This window comes from Cyanistes caeruleus, unplaced genomic scaffold (genome assembly GCF_971803275.1).
Source record: "Cyanistes caeruleus unplaced genomic scaffold, bCyaCae1.hap1.1 HAP1_SCAFFOLD_206, whole genome shotgun sequence".
Taxonomy (NCBI): Eukaryota; Metazoa; Chordata; class Aves; order Passeriformes; family Paridae; genus Cyanistes; species Cyanistes caeruleus.
Genome location: NW_028255993.1, coordinates 91441 through 106193, shown reverse-complemented (window position 1 = coordinate 106193; position 14753 = coordinate 91441).

Genomic DNA, 14753 nt, shown 5'->3' with positions numbered 1-14753 from the left:
AGGAAGCAATGGGTGCACAGGGAGCCACAAAGACTTTGGGATGCTGAAATGGACCAGCCTGGTGCCTGTGCCTGGGCTGCACCGGGCTGAGCTCCAACTGGACGATCTAACAATGGCTGAATGGACACACCGTGGGCCACAGGAGACTCCTGCTCCCAGTTCTGTGAGCTACAATATTCATTTCAAAGGTGAGATAACCTTTATAAAGTACATAGTGGAAAAAGTTAAAATTTTTGATATTGTGTTTTACCTTAAGATTATTGTTTCTACCTTGTATGATTCCATAATCCATTCAGTAATTCAAGGAATACTGAACAGAAAGTAACTATAATAGCTCAAAGAAATGTTAACCAAATTTGAGAGAGAGTGGAAAAAACTTGATGCAGCACAAGAAATGTTAAAGAAATTAGAAATGGAAATAAAGTGAATGCAAAAAATGAGATTATTGAGAATATAGAAAAAATACTAAGATTCAAGTTGTTTTTTTTAAAAGCATGAATCAATGTGGTCAAAAAGAGAAATGCGGGATTGCAGTAAAAGGAATTGATTTGTCCTAACTAAATAGTAACTGTTATTGAAGTTATTATTCGAAGCAATCAAAAGAATCAGTGTTACAAGGCAGATGCAGCGCTTTACAGATGTTACATGTTAAAATTGAGGTACAGGATGTAGTCTGGAAGATAAGTGATGTCCCAAGATGAAAATGGCCTTGAGATAGACTGTCGCCCTGAAAACTCAGCTTCTGAGCTTGCTGACATAGTTTTCTAAGGACTTTCCCAGGAGAGTAACTGTAAACATAGATATGTGTACATTCTTTCTGTTACACGTCTTGTGATGGGCATCTCTCATGGCCAGTGCAGTGAGAAAGTGTTATCCTGACCATCCAATCCCTGGCCATGGTCAGAAGCCTATAAATCCTGGGAGGAAAAATAAATTCTGCACTTTCTTTCACCACACCTCAACCTGTGTCCGTGTGATGTATTCATCTTCAGCGGTAACATCTGGGGAACCCCGACGTGTCTTGCACGTGTGTTACAGGGTACTGTCTAGCCTGTGGCTATGGATGGTTTTGGGCTTTCTCTCAGCGAAGGCCTGGTTCTGGAAATATGGCATGCGGTGTCTGATCAGAGAGGGATTGATGTTTCATATGCTGACTTTCAGCGATTGTGTGAGTATGGGAGAATTGAGGGGTTTTTCCCTGTGGTTGAAGCGATTTTTTCACAGTCAGCTTGGGACCCTTTAGGCGATTCCCTGATTGAGGCTCTGCTGGTCGGTTATGAGCCCCGGCTGCTCCGGCTGCTCGGGATCTGGCGAAGGTGCGATGGATTGAACGGGGCCGCTGCGGGACCGGTGGGTGTGACCCCGCCTCGACCGGCGCCCCGGCGGTGTAGGCCCGGGGCGGGGTTGGATCCCTGCCAGCAGGCCGTTGGGAGCGCTGCGGACCCAGGGGGTGTAACGCCGCCTCGGCCCATGCCCCGGCGGTGGAAGCCCGGGGCGGACTCGCCTCCTCCGTGTGCCCTCCTGGCACAGACCGATGGGGGGGTGCTTGAACGGGGGGCGGCACCCACCCTGGGGGATGCCTCAGGGCCGGTCCCGTGTCCCTGCTGCGGCTGGGCCATGCCCTGCCCCGCGGTGGGGGACGGGCAGGGCCCGGGCTCCACGCCGGTGGCCGCGCACGCTTTTCCAGCAGAGGAGCAGCTGGCACCGCTTCTTGGACCTTTCGCCCCGAAGAAACGCTGTTAGGGGCAGTTCTGAGCGCTGCCCGCCCCGCGCCGGATTCGTGGGGGGTGGGGGCGGGTTCTGCGAGTGGTGCCGATGCCAAGCCGTGTTCTGCCAGCCCCATGCTGCCGGATTCCCATCCTGCGAGCCTGGATTGTCCCCTTGCAGCAGAGCAGGACGGTGCTGCGGCTTCGCAGGCTGTGCCTCTACCGGCGCCTCGGTCCTTCCCGGCGCTGGAGGTGGGCTGTGCTGAACTGCCTCCAGCCCCCCCCGCCTCGGGTTCCCGGGCATCACCCGAGCCTGTGGCTGGAGCCGGCCCTCCCCCGCCACCTCCTGCGGCCGCGGCAGACCAAGGTCCTGCGCGAGTTACCACTGGCTCGGGTGGTGCTGCCGCAGGGGCGAAGTCAGTGGCCTTGACGGGCCGGGGGTCCCAGGCTGCTGGAGCTTCTTCAGCTGGCCTGTGGACCTTCTCCTCTTGTCAGATGACTGTGCAGCTGAGCGTATCAGGCATTCCATGTGTTTCTGAATGCTTTGGTCCGGTGGGTGAAGGCATGAGTGCTCTTCTTGTGGCGTGGATGAATACCGTGTTCATGCTCAAGGCACTATTGCTCACCCAGGGGACGTTGATTCGGAATTCCTGGGGTGCATTTCTGCCATGGGTTCCACACTCACCCCTCCTGTTCCTATCCCTGCAGGACCTGGATTTGCTCACCTTGTGCCTTTTGAGTTTTATGTTCGCAGAGCTGAGAACCAGCTGCGGGGAGATGGTGGCTTCGGGTTCCCTGGACCTCCCTGGGTCACTGGACTGCTGTTCTGACAGCCAGGGATCATCCTGAATGGGTCTACACCATCCATCTCCTGTCCATCCTTGGTGAGGTGCTGTCAGAGATTAGCTTCTGCGGGTTTTTGACACTGGCATGGACATCACGATTGTCAGGTTTGCTGATGGGCCCCAGAGTGACCCTTGGAGCCGATGCTGACAGATTCTATGCAAAGAAGAACTTGAGACTGACTCTTTGTTCAGCAGATTCTGTTGTCCTTTCCCATGATAGACTAGTCACCCTCCGTGACTTGATGCAAGAACAGTTGGATCACAGTGATCTGGAGTTTCAACCAGTCCCTGGGACATTCCTGTTTTCTGTGTCAAGAACAAGTCTGGGAAATGGAAGTTATTGCAAGACCTCCAGAAAGTTCATGCTATGATGGAAAGCATGGGGATGTTGCAGGCTAGCATGCCTTCACCTGCCATGCTTCCTGCTGATTGGCTAGTCCTCATTGTGGATCTGAAGGATTGTTCTTTGCAATTCCTTTGCATCCTGATGACAGACCCAAATTTGCCTTTCTGGTGCCAGCTATCATTAATGCTGAGCCCACACAGAGATATCAATGGAGATTTTGCCATAAGGCCTGCAAAATTTGCTGGCATTTGCCAATGATATGGAGCTGCAAGTGACTCCAGAAACAACCTCCTTGAAATTATTTGAGGGTCAAAATAATTTTTGGGACGAACAGTCCCGCATCTGGAGGTGCAATTCTTTTTTTTTGCATTCAGTGCAGACACTGCATGAATGATGTCCAAATATTAATGGAGTTTTACATGGTTGTGTCCTCATATGGGACTGACCACGACTAAACTGTCTCCCTTGTTTGGTCTATTAAAGGGGGACTCTGATTTAAAGTCACCTCTGACACTGACCCCAGAGGCACTGTAGATGCTGGAGGAGGTTCTGCAAGCAGTTTCTGCTCCTCAAGTTTATTAGATTAATCTTTCCATTGATGTCGCTGTTTTGTTTTTAGGTTGGTGGTTTTTGTTTTATTTTTTTGGAGAGTCATGAGTTTAGATCAGCCCAATTGATGGAATTACAGGCTGCTGTCAGAGCATTTCATAAGTTTTCCCAGGCGCCTTTCAATCTGGCCATGGATTCTGCCTCTGTGACCAAATTGAGAGCCATCCACAAGCAGGTGTTGATGTTGGACAATTGTTTCATTTATTTTTGAGTTTTGTTGGTTTTCTGCTTTTTTTTCAAAAAAAAAAAAAAGGTTTTTTTTGTAATAATGAAAGGGTGAGCTATCACCCTGAAATTACAGCCTTCTGATTGTATGGAGTATTGTATTTTCCTATTATTTATCTTTTTGATTGTTTATAATGTTGCTAGTTTCTTTGTTCATTTTTCTTTTTTCTTTTCTTTTTGTTAAACCAAAAAGGGGGAGATGTAGCCCTGAAAACTCAGCTTCTGAGCTTGCTGACATGGTTTTCTAAGGACTTTCCCAGGAGAGTAGCTGTAAACATAGATATGTGTACATTCTTTCTGTTACACGTCTTGTGATGGGCATCTCTGATGGCCAGTGCAGTGAGAAAAATGTTATCCTGACCATCCAATCCCTGGCTGTGGTCAGAAGCCTATAAATCCTGGGAGGAAATAAACTATAAACTCTGCTCTTCTTTTCAGCACACCTCCACCTGTGTCCGCATGATCTATTCATCTTCAGCGGTAACAGTATCCTAGTTCTTGTCATCCAGAACCATGGAAAAATCAGGGGTGCTGTTGCATCTCTGTTGCAATGTGATGTGTCCGACCCACTATAATATTTTTTCCCCTGATCTATCATGCTGAGAACCATGCAAGGCTGTAGAGAGGTCAAGACAACCTCTGTTTTTAAAACTCTGCCCTGCAGCTATTCCTTACGGTGCTGTCAGCAGGGAAGACATTTTGTCTTCTAAAACCTTACTTCTGATAGTGTTTCCCATCTGAAAACTATCTGGGCCAGGGGCAGCACCCAGGGACCTGCCCTGCCTGGGGGAACTTACAACTGGATCTTATAACTAAGTATCAGAAACAAGGGCACACACTCTGTATTCCAGACTCCAACATTTTATTCTTATTCTTAATTTTCCATGTTTTAAGTACTACTATGTCTTGATCTACTTCAGCTTCCACCTCTTCTTCCTAATATTCCTATTCTTATTCTTTATCATTTTTTGGTTTCTGGAGGGTCTTATGCAGGTTTTAGTGGGGGGGGGGGGGGCGGGGGTTGGGTTTTTTTCTTTCCTACTACTACTTCCTAAATACAACTTTCTTTTCTTTTGTTAGAATTGTGTGTGTTGCAGTCCAGCAGGCCGCCGTCATGTCCTGGGAGCAACACCTCCTGCCTGTGTCCATTCCTCATGGCCAAAGTGCCACAGGATCAGCAAAGTCCTTTCCGAAGGAGAGGAAATGGCCTTGGAGTCCAGCAGAGAGGAGCTGGAGCTAGTGTCCCTGCAAAGGGCCAAGAGCCGTGTGGCTGTGGCCCTTGGGGACCCGGTGCAGGGGTGCCACTGGCAGTGCCAGGCTGCCGCTGGGAGCCGATGACTTTCCAGGTGCCTTCCTGGCCGGATGATGGGCCGGGATGCGGCGCTGAGCCCCGGCAGTGAGGGTCCCCCTTTGGGTGCCGCTTTGGGCTGCCGTGTGCCCTCGGGGAGCCGCCCCGGGGGTGCCGCAGAGCGGCCGCAGGGCCAGCGCAGGCCGGGGCAGCCCGTGCGGCTACCTCGGGGCACCGGGCAGGCCGCAGGGCAGCCGCCATCTGCAGCCTGGTGCTGCTGCCAGCGGGCGCTAATCCTGTGGCTGTGCCGCCAGGCAGGGGCAGCGGAACAGCCCCCGCAGCGCCCGCAGCCCCCGCCTCAAGAGCGAGCGGCCTTTCCTGTGGGGAAGTGGCTGCCCAGGAGAAGAGACATCTTCCACTGTGGCTTGGGCTGCCAGAGGGCCAGGCCCGGCACAGAGTTGCTCTTGTGGGCACAGCTCGGGTTCCTGGCTCTCCACCCAAGCTTCTCGAGGGACAGGCAGCAGGCTTTCCTCTTGGGCTAAATCTGCCAGTCTCTGCTGCCTGGCCTCTTCTCCTTCCTCGTGCAGCTCCAGGACGCTCACCTCATCCCAGTCATCGTCCTCCCGCTGCCAGGGCTTGAGCTGGCTGCACAGGATGTCACAGTATTCCCTGCTGTCCTGAGCCAGTTCTCCATCAGTGTCATCATCCCAGCTGGACCTGGAGGATTTTCTCTTTGCTTTGCCTCCAGTCACCTCCTGGCCATCCAGGGACAGCTCTTGCTTGTGGCAAGCTTCCCAGTCCAAGAGTGCCCGGCAGCTCGTGCCTTCTGCTGGGGACAGCTGCTGCTCAGGAGATTCTTCCCAATCTGAAAATTCCTGACAGTGATCGCTGTCTGCCTGCCACAGCTCCTGCTCCCTGCACTCGTCCCACTCGGAGACAAGTGGGGAGGGCTCTTGCTCCTTGCCCTCATCCCAGTCCCAGAAATGCCAGGAGCTCCCCCATACTTGGACCAGCTCTTGCTCAAGGCCTTCTTCCCACTCAGAGAGCTCCTGGCAGCTATGGGCTTCTCCTGGGCACAGCTGTGGCTGAGTGCAGGCTTCCCCTGGAGTCCCTTGCTGGAACTTGTTCATTTCTCCTTGGCAGACCTCTGCCTCTTCCTCAGCGCAGGACTCCACGGCTCCTCTCCTCCCTCTGCTTGCCCTCTCAGCCTCCTCCTGCTGCTCCCTCAAGGCTTGGGCTCTCTGTGAGCCGGGCCAGGGCCTGTGGGGCTGGGACTTGGGCTTTGCCTTCTCCTCCTGCATGCCTGCAGTCCTCTGGCGCACACAGGTACCTGGACACAGCCATTGTCCTGGGACAGACCCGGGCCCCGCAAGCCCTTTATATACTCCCCAGCTGGGGAGGGGCTCTGCCATGTCACAATGGACTTTGGGCACCGCAAGTTCCGCGTCACCACAGCCCCTGACGCATCGTGCCTGTGTCACAAAGGCCACCCCGGCACCCCGTGCCTGTGTCACAAAGGCCACCGCGGCACCCCGTGCCTGTGTCACAATGGTACCGCGGCACCCCTTCAAAAGCCCAAGGCACCAGGAGCAGCCGGGAGCAGCTCTGGCCTTGGGGGATTGCCGCCCCTTTTCTGAGTCGCTCCTTCAAATGATCAGGAGTGGCTGGGGCCAAGTGAAGGTGCAAAAGGAGACCGTGTGTGTCTTTGTTTGAAAGACAGGGGCCTGCTAAGGGCGGCAGGAGGCTCCTTTGCAATGGAAAATGTAAACCCCCTCGCTCCCAATTATTATCCCTTTGAAAGGCACTCTCTAGCAAAGACAGGAGGACAGGAAGAACAGTTTGTGCTGCTTTTGCATGAATTGCTGTTTGGTGAGCAGGGAAGAAGCCCCCCATGGAAATGATGTTACTGAGAGGAGCTGCTAAGCGAGAGCTGCCTCTGTGCCAAACAAAATCCAAGAGCTGGCTGGCTGTGGGAACTGACTACCTATTAAAGCATTTAAAAAGCTGGATCCACCTCTGTGAGATTGACATTTTGCAGACAAGCAAGCCCGGGAAATCTCTCTCTTGCTTCCACCTTTGAGGAGGTATTCGGCTGCCGGTCGGGCCAGGCCCCGCTGCACTGCGGCCCTTACAGTCGTGCTGACAGTGGCCGCAACAATCCTTAAAACTTCAGGGTCCCCTGACACCCAGACAACCGAGGAGAAAATTAAAGGAGCGAGTGCCGTGGAGTCCCCAAAACCAACTGGAATAGGAAAATCAAGTAGGGATGAGGCCCATAAAGCCTGTGCAGCACAGGAACAAAGTGCAAAGACCAGGACTAGGGGCAGACAGAACAATATCTAGGGGAGGTGTGAGGGCGCAGTCTGAGGGCATGGGTCCAGACACAGGCTGGGGTTAGAAAGCTGCAAAATACTGTGATGAATTGCAATCAATCTGGGGAGAGATACGGAAAGATTCTAGAAACATAACTTTCAGTGGGGTGACTTGATGAACGTATGAATTGCCATCAAGCCTTTGGCAAGCGCTTCCCAAGGCTTGAACTCAAAGCCTGCTGCTTCAGGGCTGAAGTCTTTCTGGCCCTGTGTCCCAGAAGGGCTGAGTCACACAGGCTCGGCCTGGTGGGGCCGGGCCAGCCTTGGCAGTGACCGGGTGGGGACGGGAGGCTGCGGGACCCCGGTTGAGGCTGGGCCGGACCACGGCTGCTCACACCTTGCCAAGCCTAAGCCGTGCCCCGCTGCGGCCCCCGCTGAGCTGGAGTCCGCTGGGCTCCGGGAGGAGCTCCGGCTGGGTCCAGGCCCCCTCGGCCGCGGCCCGTGCGGCACACGGTAATTGAAACAAATTGGCCAGGAGGCAAGACTCCTGTTTGATGCCTTTCTTAGGATTTGGCTCTTGGGGTGGGGGGGGGGCCAAGGGGTTGCTTGCACCACAGCCATTCCCACACTGTCAGCTCCAAGGAGGAGACACAATTCAGCTTTGCAGCACACACTGCAGAGCTGGGGCTTCCATCCTCAGGAAAGTAGCCAGGAGGCCTCTTGTTCAGGTTCACTGTCTAGGGGTGTCAGTCCATTCCTGTCCTCTTTAGGTCATGGTGATGCAGGAAGATGGTTTCTAAGCGGGTATAGGTGATGCAGGGAGATGATCTTTCATCATAGCTTGCTAGAATATGTTTCATTGTCCTTTTATTCCTCTCTTAGCTCGTTGTTTTGGTGCCTTGCATGCCTTACTTTGCACACTACTCAGTTGCACAGCTTCCTGGGAGTTTCTTTGTTCTAGTGTGGCACAGCTTCTATGGGAGCTGCTTTGTTATATAATAGCAAGGAAGTGAGGGAAAGGGTACAGGAATGTCTCATAAGAACCTTTAAAACACTTCAGAAACTGGTAAGTAATTAACCTTACTAATAACCATCGGAGTAAACAAGGGGTACAAGTTTACAAAGGGGATAAGAACGTTAACTGTACATAAGCTTCTCCACTGGGAGAATATCCTGACAGAGTCTTGTACTGGGGACTCTACTTTTCTTAGAAAAGGCTAGAAAGCATGGGGTGGAAGTCAAGTGACTAAAATTCTCAGCTGTGAGCTCAAACTCACAGTTTCTCTCCTACCCTTCTCTCTGAGCAGCTGTTTTTAGGCTATCGCTGGCCAGCCTGGACAGAAACGTGTGGGAGAGCGCTTGTCCTCGGAAGCACTTGGTTGCTCACCGAGATGTGCTAGACACCTCACAGCTGAGGGCTGTGGCGCAGAGCGTCACCAGCTACAGCGCCATGCGCTTCTGGCAGGAATATGAACAGCTTTCATCATCCTTGGTTCTACTTTTCAGGCTCTTTGCTCTTGAGCTGTCAATGCAGTGTGAACTGGGAGTGATGTCTTAGCCGTTCTTTGAGCAATACATCTTAGGACACCGCTGACTGCGCTTCTGGCCAGCATTTCTGCCTGGCACACAGTACTTGACCAAAAAAATTGGAAAATGAGTAGTAAATCCAGACAAGAAATTAGGGAGGAGGAAAACCTACTGAACTGCAGGCAAACCAGAGGCACATCTAGACAACTGCTAGACTCCACCGTGAACTAAGGACTCAGCTTTCTGCCTTTCTCACTGCCGGCCTCTACACACAAATGCTCCCTTTCCCATTCATGTTTTGCTTCCAGCTCAAGTCTTCACCTGTTCCACATCCTTCTGCACCATCAGCAATCTCTCTTCCTCAAATGAACTGAATCCCACTCTGTCTCAGGGTCTTAGCACTTTCAGGCAATTGCTGCAAGAAATGGTTCTAAGCCCTGCATGGCTCTACATCTGCAAATGAACGCCTGGTCCTGCTGAAACCTGTGCAAAATTTTGGTTATTTTTGGTACGGTGATCATTACTCCAACTCCCAGCACAGATTGCTCATACCATGTACAGACTGATTACACTACACGTCAGAAGGGTCGTCATCGTTTGGAGCGTTACTTGTAATAGCAACACTTTTCCATTAATAAAGAAATACTTCTTCCAGTCCTGCCACTTCAAAGTTTAGAGACATCTTTTAACCAAACACTCATTTTTATTTGTATTATTTTTGTTGACAATTTCTTGCAGGAAGACATTAAATTGAGATAGGTATTTGAAAACAAGGAGCATCAAGGCAATTGCTTGTTATTAGTCATTTAATGATTACTTTTTTAAAGCTATTACAAATGCTGCTAGTCAAAAGGCAAACTTATTGTAGATTTATAATGCTCTTTGGATTAATCAGAAACTTGTGAAACTGGAAAAGGTTTTCTTTACAAGTTTCATCTATATAATGAGGAGAAAAATGTGGCCTAACATTTAAGAAATGCTTGTGGTCAAAAATGTAATCAGCTAAGAGGCTATCTCAGAAACGAAAAAACCCCAACACTGTTCAAGTTAACAACTGAGCTACATTTTTCCGTTACTGTGATTACAATACCCTTCACTTGTGAAGTGTGTCATGACTATTCTGTAACAAACAATACAGGAAACCAGCCACACTTACGGATTTTCCCTATAAAGCCACTGGCTTTCAGATGGAAAACCCATTTATTGTTCCTTTTCACAACTTTCTATTTAATTTTCAATAACTTAGCCTAAAAAATCCCACTATCTGCATACATGATAGTGATGTCTTTCAAAGCAGTGGAAGGAAGTTGCTAATTGCATGCCGTGGGTGCTGACTGCTTGGCAGCAGAAAGGCAGTTTTATCTCCAGGCTTAGAATAAACTATTGTTATAAATATATTTTGTTCCACGTTAATCAGGGTATCGAGACCACTGTCATCTTTGCACAATGATCAAATGGGCAGCTCTGCAATTCAAGCAGCTCAGGAATTCATTAGGTGTGTATGGTGTAAGCTGCAAACCCACCCTTTACTGCTCAAGTCATGCCATGTGAAGTGTAAGACAGATCCATTAATGAGGAGGACTGAGCATTTTCTGCTGCAATTTACCAAGAAATTTGCTTATGAAAAGAGAGAAAAGACTCTTCCTTCCCATTATATCAGGGTCAGAGGTTCCAAGTTAATAAATATACAAAAAAAAAAAAATAATAGCAGCATTGATTCAGAATGTATTAATTTTAGTGAGTTTTTACGAATGTTTGTCAATTTGAGTGAAAGCTCCTTAGCAATACTGAAATTGGTTACAGGAAAGGGATAATGGGGATAGAAAATGAAAATGAAAAAGAAACCAAGTCTCTGCAAGCACAATCAACAATCTGAAGTACCTCTGCCCTTTTAAAGAAAGTAATGTATAATTAAAACTTCTGTTAAAAATTGATTTTAGAATATGTAATAAAATAGAGTTAAGAATCTGTATTATTACCCTAAAATCCATTTGTTTTCCACACCAATAACAAAAGAGAATTTCTAAAATAGTCTTGTACATTGCAAAGAGGGAAAACATGCTGCCATATCCAGCACTTCAGGTAAGCAGTAATCCAAGCACTTCCCAAAGCAGAATGTCATTCACAGTCAGCTGGAAAAATCATCACAGTTTCATCTTTCCTTTCCCTTGGCAGAAGTAACTCTGGAGAAAATGGGTAATTTAGATGATTTTTTTTTTAAAAAAAAAAACCGAATGCTTTAGCACTGCCTTCAACTTCCTCACACCCTTCACTTTCTCCTGTATAAAAAATCCCCCCTGCCTTGTGTGCTCCTGAACACGCAGCACCTAAAGCACAGCCCCGCTTCCCTGTGGCAACAAACAAAGAGCAAGAACCAGAGGAGTTTGCAGAGGGAGGCTACTCAGCATGCAAGGTAACGCTGCAGGATCAATGATAGCACTGTCTGCTCCAAACTGAGAGCTCATCAGCTGGCAATCACTGAGGTGAGAAAGGACGTGGGGACCAGTCAAAGTTAGGGATTGTCTGTCAGCAGCCAAAGTGAGTTGTCTGGAAAATACTGCAAGCAGTTTTCAGACAGGAAAAGAAGAGGTGGATGTATGGAAGTGTTGATGCTTGTTCATATGGCTGAGGTACACCCTCACTTGGAAGGCTGGTTAAAGTTTGGGGAAAGTGATTCCAAGCGGAAGAGGTGGAGAGAAGAGCTGTCCCCATGATCAGGTGAATACACAGCATGATAGTCGAGGTGAAGGTTGAGAGCTGATATAGCTGCAGCACTCAAGGGGGAGACATTAATATGCAGTGGTAGCTCACAACTATTTAAGAAAAAGAGATTTTTGGCATAATAACAATTGGGTAAAATTGGTGCAGAAAGTTAGGATGGAAATTAGAAGAAGCCCTTAAATCACCAGAGTGAAGCAGACGCGTCCTGTGAGCAGTGAGGGCAAAAAGTGTGGTTAACCTGGAGATGGAGCTTGAGTGACCATCACACATTGCTCATCACGGTGCTGGACCGGCCTTGATGGAGGATTCAGAGCATCTATCCATCAGTGACCCCAGAGTTTTTATAGTGCTGGCAGATCAAACCCAACAAGAACACGAATAAATCCTCATCACTGATGCTGGAGTTGCTGTCGGCTGTTTCAGCTGTGCTTTGTTTGTCACACTGGTTGTTTCAGGCTCTCTGTAGGCACTAGAGAAGATGAGCACCTGCACTGTGTTCACATGAATATGAACATCTCCTCACAAGTCATCATTTTTTAATGAAAGCCTGTATTCTGGAACATGAGATGTTAGCCTCCAGGGAAACATATCAGCTTGTCATCCGTCCCACAAGTCAACAGGTAAAGAAAAAAAGGGCGAAATTGTTTTCTTTCCTGCTAGAATTAATTTGAATAACAGATCTTTCTGCTTATTAATATTTCAGTTCTCCCCAAACATGAAATGGATTGAAATATCAGATAAGCCGGTAGAACTCTTATGTTTATCGTCTATTATTTTGATTTAATCTTAAGAAATTGCATCAATAGGTTGCCCATATGTAGTCATGCACCATACACAGAGATCTTCATTACCCTGTTCATCAATATTCATGATAGCCCATCTTATGCAGGTTATTATCCTACATTGTTATATGTGATGCCACATGAATACCATATGGGAGAGGGATTTAAAAAAGGTTACAGGCTAATAAATGTATTTTATTCCACTCAGAAAACTCAAGAGAAACAGCTCTTTTCAAAGATCCAGAGACTGTAATTACATGCAAAATATTAAGTCACCTTAAAGGCAAATGCTAACCCAGACAGACTGAAGGTTAAAATTAAAAGCTAAAACTTCCTATTGTTATTAGTGCCCCACTGCACTAGATATTGTGCAAATATATGAAAAAGGGGATTACCATCACAAGGAGTTTAATTCTACCTTTCAGCTTGGTTGTTCTAGAGCAGAAATTGTAGTAGGTTTGAGCTAGCAGCTGGTGGTCATATAAGAGCAGTGAATTATAACACTTTCTAATGCCACAAATATTGTATGCAATTCCCTGTGAAGTTTCCTCGGAGCTGTGCCTAGAAAATGCTGCTTTGGCATGTCAGCCTTACCACTTAATTTCATTTACCCATGGTGTGCCACAGCTCTTGCACGTCGTGCCTGGGCCACAAACTCCCGAGGACGGGGCATAGAGGCAGCTGGACAACTCAGGGGATTCACATGAAATAATCTGGATGCAGCTCCCTGTCACGATCCGCAAGGTGGGATTCGTGATGTGGTTCTTTTAGTCGGTCTTAGAGTACAAAAGATTATCAGCAAAGCAAGGACTTAAACAGCAAAACACACTTTATGGAGTGCTCATCAGCACTAATATGCGATAGAGGGAGAGAAAGGAGAAAGCAAAGCATAAGGAAAAGAGAGTAAGGGGATTAGAGCTACCAACGTCAAAGTCCACTCAGCCGTCCAACGATGCAGAGTCTTCTGTCCGTTGGGGAGATCTCAAAGGAAGGTAAGTTTGGGGTATAATTTTATGGTCTTCTGCAAAGCGAGGGGCGCAGGGCCAAAGCCAGAGGAGATTGATGATCATTGTGATGAATTCCATTGCGCGGGGAGCAGGTGTAGGGTACAGAGCGATCCATGTCTTGCAAGTCTTTGCTCACCAGCAGGAACGAGGGCAAGGTGTCGTGGAAAACCCATTGCACAGGGTACCACGCACAAGCCTCTGCTCACCAGCAGGAACGAGAGCCATGAGTCCTGGAGAACTCGTTGCGCAGGTTACCAAGCCTCTGTTCACCAGCAGGAACGAGGGCAGTGTACCGTGCAACCTCCTGCAAACAATCACTGAGCAAACATCCATCTCAGCTAGGCCCAAAGCCCCAAACCAAGTCCCTTGTGATATTCAGGGTCTCAGTCTCTGTCCTTGAGACGGTTGTGAGACAGATGAGGGAATCTTCAGACCGTCTCTTACACCTACCAAATTCCAGAAACATCCCACAAAATCTTGACAACTTTCCACACAATCTCAGAAAAATATCTCAAACTACTTCAAGTCAACTCAATATCCCTCAAAAGTCCAAAAGCATCCCAAAAATTTCAGGAAACATCCCACAAAATTCCCAAAACCTTCTCAAAACCCTTCCAAATTCCAGAGACATCCCACAAAATCTTGACAACTTTCCACACAATCTAGGAAAAATCCATCAAAATTCTTCATGTCTCCTCAAAATCCTTCAAAATTCCACAAAATCACATGAAATTCCAGAAAGATCCCACAAAATTCTCGAAATCTTCTCAAAACCCTGCCAAATTCCAGAAACATCTCACAAAATCTTGACAAATATCCACACAATCTAGGAAAAATCCATCAAAATTCTTCATGTCTCTTCAAAATCCCTCAAATTTCCAAAAAAATGCCACAAAATTCCAGAAACATCCTACAAAATCCCCACAAATTTCCACACAAACTAAGAAAAGTCCCTCAAAATTGTTCAAGTGTCCTCAACATCCCAGAACATTACAAAGAAATGCCACAAAATTCCAGAAAAATCTTGCAAAATTATTAAAATTTTCTCAAAATCCCACAGAATTACACAAAAAATCCCACAAAATTCCAGAAACATCCCACAAAATCCCCAAAATCATCTCAAAACCCTACCAAATTTCCGAAACATCCCACAAAATCTTGACAACTTTCCACACAATCTTGAAAAAATCCATCAAAATTATTCATGTCTCCTCAATATCCCACAAAATTCCCACAAAAAATCCCACAAAATTCCTGAAACATCCCAAAATATTCCCAAAATCTTCTAAAAACTCTACCAGATTCCAGAAACATTCCACAAAATCTCGACAACTTTCCACACCATCTAGGAAAAATCCATCAAAATTATTCATGTCTCCTCAAAA